This window comes from Amaranthus tricolor, chromosome 5 (assembly GCF_026212465.1).
Source record: "Amaranthus tricolor cultivar Red isolate AtriRed21 chromosome 5, ASM2621246v1, whole genome shotgun sequence".
NCBI classification, from domain to species: Eukaryota; Viridiplantae; Streptophyta; class Magnoliopsida; order Caryophyllales; family Amaranthaceae; genus Amaranthus; species Amaranthus tricolor.
This window is the reverse complement of record NC_080051.1, coordinates 11926429-11934011: the sequence shown is the minus strand read 5'-3', so window position 1 is coordinate 11934011 and position 7583 is coordinate 11926429. Positions and strand designations below refer to the sequence as shown.

At 30.6% G+C, this 7583-nt stretch overlaps 1 long non-coding RNA gene across 1 annotated transcript; it reads left to right on the top strand.

Annotated features, from left to right (window-relative positions):
• The first annotated feature begins 6787 nt into the window (after positions 1-6787).
• On the top strand, positions 6788-7157 carry LOC130814223 (uncharacterized). The gene is made up of 3 exons (XR_009042335.1): positions 6788-6806; positions 6880-7029; positions 7120-7157. It is a non-coding gene; the product is annotated as an uncharacterized LOC130814223 (long non-coding RNA).
• The last annotated feature ends 426 nt before the right edge of the window (positions 7158-7583 follow it).

Sequence of the window (7583 nt, the reverse complement as noted above, 5' to 3'; positions counted from 1 at the left end):
TAAATCAAGATTAAATGGAAAAGTGAAACTTACACATGAATAATTCCTCATCAGAAGAATTTCCAACTATAGACTAATCTTTGCTAGAAAACCTCCCTATCAACGGAAAAACACAAGTGCTAATTAAAAATCAATACCCGCGAACACTATTTAAGATGGAATTCAAAATCGAGTGAAAAAAACACCTTTTTGTTTGCGTTTCTTTAAGAGTGTTGTAGAAGTAGAAGGTTGTGAAGAAATGCAGTAGGCTTTGACAGTGTCATCCGCAGGCCGAATAAGTGAAGAACTGCAGCCTTCAGCCAATTCTTCAAGTGGAAGAAGAGAATTGTGTACTATGCATTTACTCTTGTATTCACGTTTGCTTGAAGAAGCATTTCGAGTTTGTTGTTTTTTTGGCGATGATAATCGCATGCTGCGATATGAATTCATCATCATATAGTCTTTTATGATTCCATCTTCAGCTCTCAACAAAACACTAACTTCAACAGGTAATGCACAATTACTGTACTTTAATTCCAATCATAGATCAACATAATCAGCAATTAAAATGCAGACGTGCATGACAGTGAAGAACCACAACTGTGCAAATAAAACAATGTATTAAATAACCACAAGCACACAGAACAAAGTGCATCCATAATACACAGAAGTATTTGCTTGGTACTAAAACAATATAATCACAAGCGCTAGGTAACACAGTCTCCCAATGCTACACATATGCCCTATCAACAGCCACTAATACCCAAAACTAACCAAAATAACAGTTGGAAGTAACAAATCAAACACAGCCTACGAATGCGTATAGTTCAGCGACTAAATAATGCAAGTAGCAATCACAGACAATATACTGAACATATCTTAGCTGTACACAATTAATATGTGCCTCTCATATTGTGACCTAAGTTGTGAACTGGAAAACACAAATAGTAGATTATATAAAACCTGTTAATCCAAGATCAGTGATAGTTGCAAACCATAAATACAAATTATAAGCTTAGCACTTTAAAAGTGTACAGATTCCACCCAAAAAGCACAATAAAACTAAATGGCAAAGAGATACGACTACTGCACATCGTACTGCTCTCCATGGAATGCTCTACAACAAACTGCCAACAACCAAATAACATAAAGTATTGAAGCTATACAACATTTAAGCCAATGCACAAGCAAACTACATATTATAATCCCAAATAACCAAATTTTATTAAGCTGATAGAAATAAGCGTAACAGTACAACAATTACAAAAGAGTGTTGTCCTTATACATTTAACAACACATAGCCTAATACAAAAAAGTAATTACTACAAGATAGCAAAATGATGGCCCATCGATATCAATCGAGCGCACACAAACTAAAGACAAATGGAATAAACCATTGACCTTTTTCTCTCTTTTCAAACAAAGTAACAACATCAGGAGGAAGCTTAATAAGTTCAATAGTGCGCGGTAAGACCACAAGAAGCCAATGCAATCTACGTTTGTTTGAGGGAGGAGGAAGTGCACCAATGCAGGGAATTAGAGACTCAACGTCCATAGGAGTAACGCACTCATCTCTTGATTCAGCTGAGATGCCTACAACATACCCCGCGCATAACCGCAAACTTGTGGACCTAAAACTCATAATTTCTCTACACCTCCCTTGAGTGCGTGAGTAAAAGAGTGAGCATGTTTCACATAAGTCAATCGTTCCCTTCCTAATATGCGCAACTTAGAAGCCAAAATCCGCAACCATAGCATGAAAACAATGCGTAGCGGCCGATTCGTCCAAGGCAATTAGTTTCTTAGATTCTCTACCAACTTTTAAATATGTAATTCCTCCTTCGTCTTACCATAAGCGTCCCATAAAGTGGATCAAGTAAACCCAAAAGCCTACTAACATGATTTAGGAGTCTCTTGTAATAAGTTGCAATTATTTTCTCACAGTCAGCCATGACCTGTCACTTAAAAGCATAAGTTCCCCTCTAAATTACATTCTAACTCACCCAAAAATACCTTCAGTGCTTAAATAAGAGCATGTAACTCACAATAAAACACAAAGCCTTAACTACTAGAATAATATAGGCCTCATAGTCAATGGTAACAAAGTAACCTTTTTAAAACACTGTAAACAAAGGAAAACACAAAATAACAGCAAATAAGAACTCCACTTTTCCTAACACAAAAATGATCAGTGACATGATCAGCAAACAATAACAACAAGAATGAAAAGCACAATAGATGTAGACCCAAAAGATCAGTGACACAATAACAAACAAAAACCACTCAATGCAAGAAAACATGGTTACTCAGATTCAGTTACCATGACACTTTTCTATACACATTAAGAACTTCTTACGTTTCTGATCAAAGTATGATCATTCACTTGATCAAAAAATAAAAACAACAACAATGCAAAATACAATAAATGTAACCAACAAAGATTAGTCACACAATCCAAAAATAAAAAAAAGAACCAAAAGTACACTATTATTAAGATTTAACTACCATAACACAGCCATCTAAGCCCAACAAAACCAGAACAAGACCAAATCAATCCCCAAAAAATGCATGGAATAAATGTAAACAAAAGGATCAAAGCATGATCATAGACATAATCAGGGAATAAGACAACACCAATGTAAAGCACAATCAATACAAACTCAAAAGATTAGTAACACAAACGAAAAAAAAGCAAATAGAACAAAGAAGACATGATTGCCAAAAGTTAACTACTATAACACTATTAACTCAACCAAAGAAAACCAAAACATAACCACATTGTCACTTTAAGAAAACACATGCAATAAGTACAAACAAAATAAAAATTAAAACATGATCAAACAAAAGCACAATGCAAAACATGATCAAGTTTTAGAGCATACCAGTGAACTGAAGATTAAAATTAAACATCTAATCCGAAACAAATGAAAACCAGTTTGTTGTATCCATTATAAATACATATATTCCATGCATAAACCTTGTGTATTGCTAAAGCAAGCAACCAAGAAAACGCTTGCTATGGCTGCCTTAGAGAAGGGAAGGAGTGATTGGATTCAATATAATTAACAACAATTAGAATCCTAAAATTCAGAATGTGGCTATGATTGATGATATATAAACAACCTAGATGCAAAAACTACATGTAAAAACCACATGCAACCAACGACATGTGTAACCCCAAATGCACATGACAAAGCCAAAGCAAAAACTACATGCAAAAACACATGCAACCCACGACATGTGTATCCCCAAATGCACATGACAAAGCCAAACAACCATCCTACATGCAAAAAGCAATTCAAAACCCCAACATAAATGCAATCAACCACATATGTGTAACACCAAAGATGAAGTGGAAGATGACTAAGCAAAAACACTATTCATTTCCAAAATGTGAATAGTGAAGAAGCCTTAGACTCTTTTTATTTATAATGGATTAGGTAACAATTTTATAACAATTTATCTTTTACTAACACAATCATGTAACACTTTTTAGCTAGATATGTGTCTAATATCTAGCACTTTAAAATTTGATAACACTATATAAATATAACACTTTTGAAATTGATAACACAATATGTAACACTTTAAAAATCAATAAACACTAATATGTAACATATACTTTAAAAATTGGTAACATCCATATGTAAGACATTTCAATTTGATAACACTAAATATGTAATATATTTTATATTATTAACACATTTATAACAATTTTCTATTTAATTATTTTTTTTATTCTACAAATTAAAATTCACAAAATAATTAGCTTTAATTTTTACGTTTCTTTTATATTTTTCTCCAATATTTGTAACGGACTATTCTTTTCTAAATTGAGTTTTAATATAATATAATAGTGAATAATGCTATAGCAAAAGTCTACTAATTTTTCGAACCGTTATTATTGCTAAAAAACAATAATTTCAAAAAAAAACTTAAAATATTAAAATATAATTTTACATATTACATCTTATGTTAATATATAATTATAGTTATTACATACCCATTTTATAAGTTACATAGATCCTATAACCTAATATTACATAAACGATACAATAGTTTCTTAATAACCTCATGTAAATTCACCCTGCAGCATCTGCTCCCATAATAAGAGAACAGCCGATGGGAATCGATTAGCTAATAAGCCAAGTATAAAAAATTGCTAACAATTATACAAGTATATAAATATGTGCATTGCAATAAGTAATATGCAAAAATAAGTGCATCACAATAAATAATATGCAAGGTGTTTTATGCAGTATGTGGATTTATTTTTATGTTAACAATCATTCGCTCATTGACTAATATTATATTTTAGTCTTCAGTTCATTCTGACACTTTATTGAGCATCATAAACTTAAATATCTATCATATAGATTTCAAAATATTCCGACTTATATATAAATGTTCTTTCATTTATTCCTCTCTTTTCTTTTTTAAAACTTCTAGCCCTTCTGCTTGAGTACCAGAGCATTATTTTCTTACACTTCTGCTTGAGTGTTGAAGTGTTAGGGCATAGGATCTGATTACTTATTAAATGAATGCAGCACATACAATCTTTGTTTGATATAAGTAATGGTCTGTTAGTGTGAGGTAAACCAACACCCCTAACTTACTAAGAGTCGTCACCCCTCCAGTACAATGTTGCAAGAGCCACAAATCGGGTTAAATAACTTTATTGTGTTCACCGTATTTTACGTGTCGGAAAACACATCCCACATTTTTTACATGTTGGAAGCATTGTTCGACATTTCTTTACTATCAAGCCTTTTGATTATCATGTTACTATTTTCAGAAAAATACAACATTTCAATAATGCATATAATAATAACAAAATTATAACCATTTATACATAAATAATCATTCATAATTAATAATTACTATAAGACTAAATTAAAACTTTAATAGGTCTTGAGTATTTATTTATAAATTAACTTTTAGTTAGCTTTATTAATATCTTAATAATCAATTTCATATTTGGTTTATTATAGGTCCTAGCCCATTTATCCAAATTTTAGAATGATTTAGTACTATTTTAATTTTTATTATTTCGGATTATGTAGTTTTAGGGAATTAAAATGAATAAATCAGATAAATTAATTTACAATGACTTAAAACAAAAAAATTTACAGAAAATTTAAATCATATATTAAAAACAAATATAGAATTTTATAGGCATAATTTCAGGTAAATAAATGTATGTAAGAATTTATACCTAAATAATTTCACTTATAATCGGTTTCCTTATTTGTAGAATTTTTACCCATAAAATTAGCTTCCTCACCTTCAATTTCTTCAATTAATACTAAATAATATTTTTAGGGAATTTTTGAGGGTTTTTAGGAATTTTTCTATGGTTTTTACTGATTATTTATGAATTACCTGTTTTTTCGTGAAATTAGATGATAAATTTTTTATTTCTCCTCCAATTTTTTTCTTTCTACGGCTGCTAATATATAGAACATTTATTTAATTATTTTTCTTTATTTTTTTATTTACTTTTTTACTTAAATAATAAATAGAATAGGAAAACACTATATTATGTTAGTATAGATAATTTAGCTAGATTTCATATTTAAATACTTTATTATTATTATATTGAGAAAGAAGAAAAAAATATAATAATAATAATTAAATAATTAAATATAATTTTATTTTTACACTAGTGGAAAAAAACGTATTTGCTGCTTAACATTTGCTGCGGTTTTTGCATATACGCAGCAATAAATAGGAAAAAGAGTAAGAAAAAAAAAGAACCATTAATTGCTGCGGTTTTCGTCTTCGACCGCAGCAAATACACTGTATTACACTCAATTGCTGCGGTTGTATGTGTGCCCGCAGCAAATAGTCCTTGAAGAATTCATATCTGCTGCGGTTATGTCTGTGACCGGAGCAATTAACGGTATTGAAATGGCGCCTAAAAGCTTAAAGTTTATATTTTCATCAGACATAACCCTTAAGCTTCTGTTCTCTCCTTCCCTTAAGCTTCTGTTCTCTCCTTCATTCTTTCATTCCATTCCAGACGCACAAACCTTCGTTCCATTCTCGCTCCTTCGTTCATTAACTTCAAACGCACAAACGAACAACAGTAATTCCTTCATTCTCCTTCATTCCATTCCAGATTTCAAACGCAAAAACCCTTCGTTCCATTGTCCTTCGTTCATTAACTTCAAACGCGTTCTTGTTCATTATCGTACTGCTCTTTCATAAACAGTACTGCTCTTGTTCATCATCATTTCTTCAAAACCGTTCTTGTTCATTATCAAATTAAACTTCAAACTTCGAAAATCAAGGTAATACATTTGAAAATTAAACTGCAAGTTCAATATAATACATTTGAAAATTAGTGCTAATTTATATTTTCTTTGTAGATTATTACATAACCCACGAAATCAAGGTAATTTCTATTTGTTTTGTAAATTTGCAAGTTTATATTTTTATTGTTTCACTTGTAATTTAGTAATTTAGTTAAAAATGTGATTTGTTAATTAATTATTTGCATATTTAGTAATTATTTGTGAATGAGGTTTTTGTGGTTTGTTAATTATTTGCATATTTTGATTTCGTTTTCTTTTCATGTTATTCATTTCATTTTCTTTATTCATGTTCTTTGCTTTTCTTTTGTTCGAATTCTTAATTTCCAATTAAACTTACTGTTAGATAGTATACGTTAGGCAGGCCAAGTAATGTATGTTAAAATTCTTTTGTTCAATATAATACAATATGTTGCTTACCCGCAGTTCCGTAGATCTTATACTTGAAAGGTTGTGTTTAGAAGGAACACGAAGGTAGGCCAAGTATGTTGTACACTCTCTGTTCTATACAAGGTATTTAACTTATTGTTTACCTTGTATTATGATTATGGTTTTGCATAGCTAATCTCTGTGATTGTTTTTGCAGAGGCTGGTTGATATGTTGGATGAGAAGGCACATTTGCCTACTATACTGCAGTCACTTGGGTGTATAGCACAAACTGCAATGGCTGTCTTTGAAACTAGAGAAAGTGAAATAATAGAATTCATTAAAAGCAAAATTTTGCAATGCAGTAATGTATGTTAAAATTTAATCTTGTAGCCTTTTACTAAATATTTTGGTTTTGCAATGTTGTACCTATTATCAAATTCATCTTCATGCTTCTAGAAAGGACAAGATAAACCGAAAGCACGGTGGCGTGATAGGAGTGAACTTTGTCTTTTAAAGGTTGGTTCCAGTAAAATAACTTTCGTTGATATTTGTGGCTTCCATGTTTTCCTGGACTTTTTTTTATATGATCATATGTTTTCCTTGACTTATTATGCTTTAAAAAGTAAACTAAATACATTTAAGGATTGCTTATTCATATATTGAGCTAAATGGAGTAGTTTTTAGGAAAAATTGTTACCTTAAATTAATTTTTTGTTTAAATAACCACCTTATAAGGTACTTTTGTTTTTGTAACACCTTAATTCGTTTCCTGGATGATTATGCTATGTGGGCCTTTCTTTAATTCAACAATCAGTTTTACTAATTAATTTCCCTTGATTTTTCCTCGCCTTTCCTTCCTAAACCTCAATAATACTTCTACTTTTTAACCTAACTCAAGACACCAAATTGAGGTTAGACAT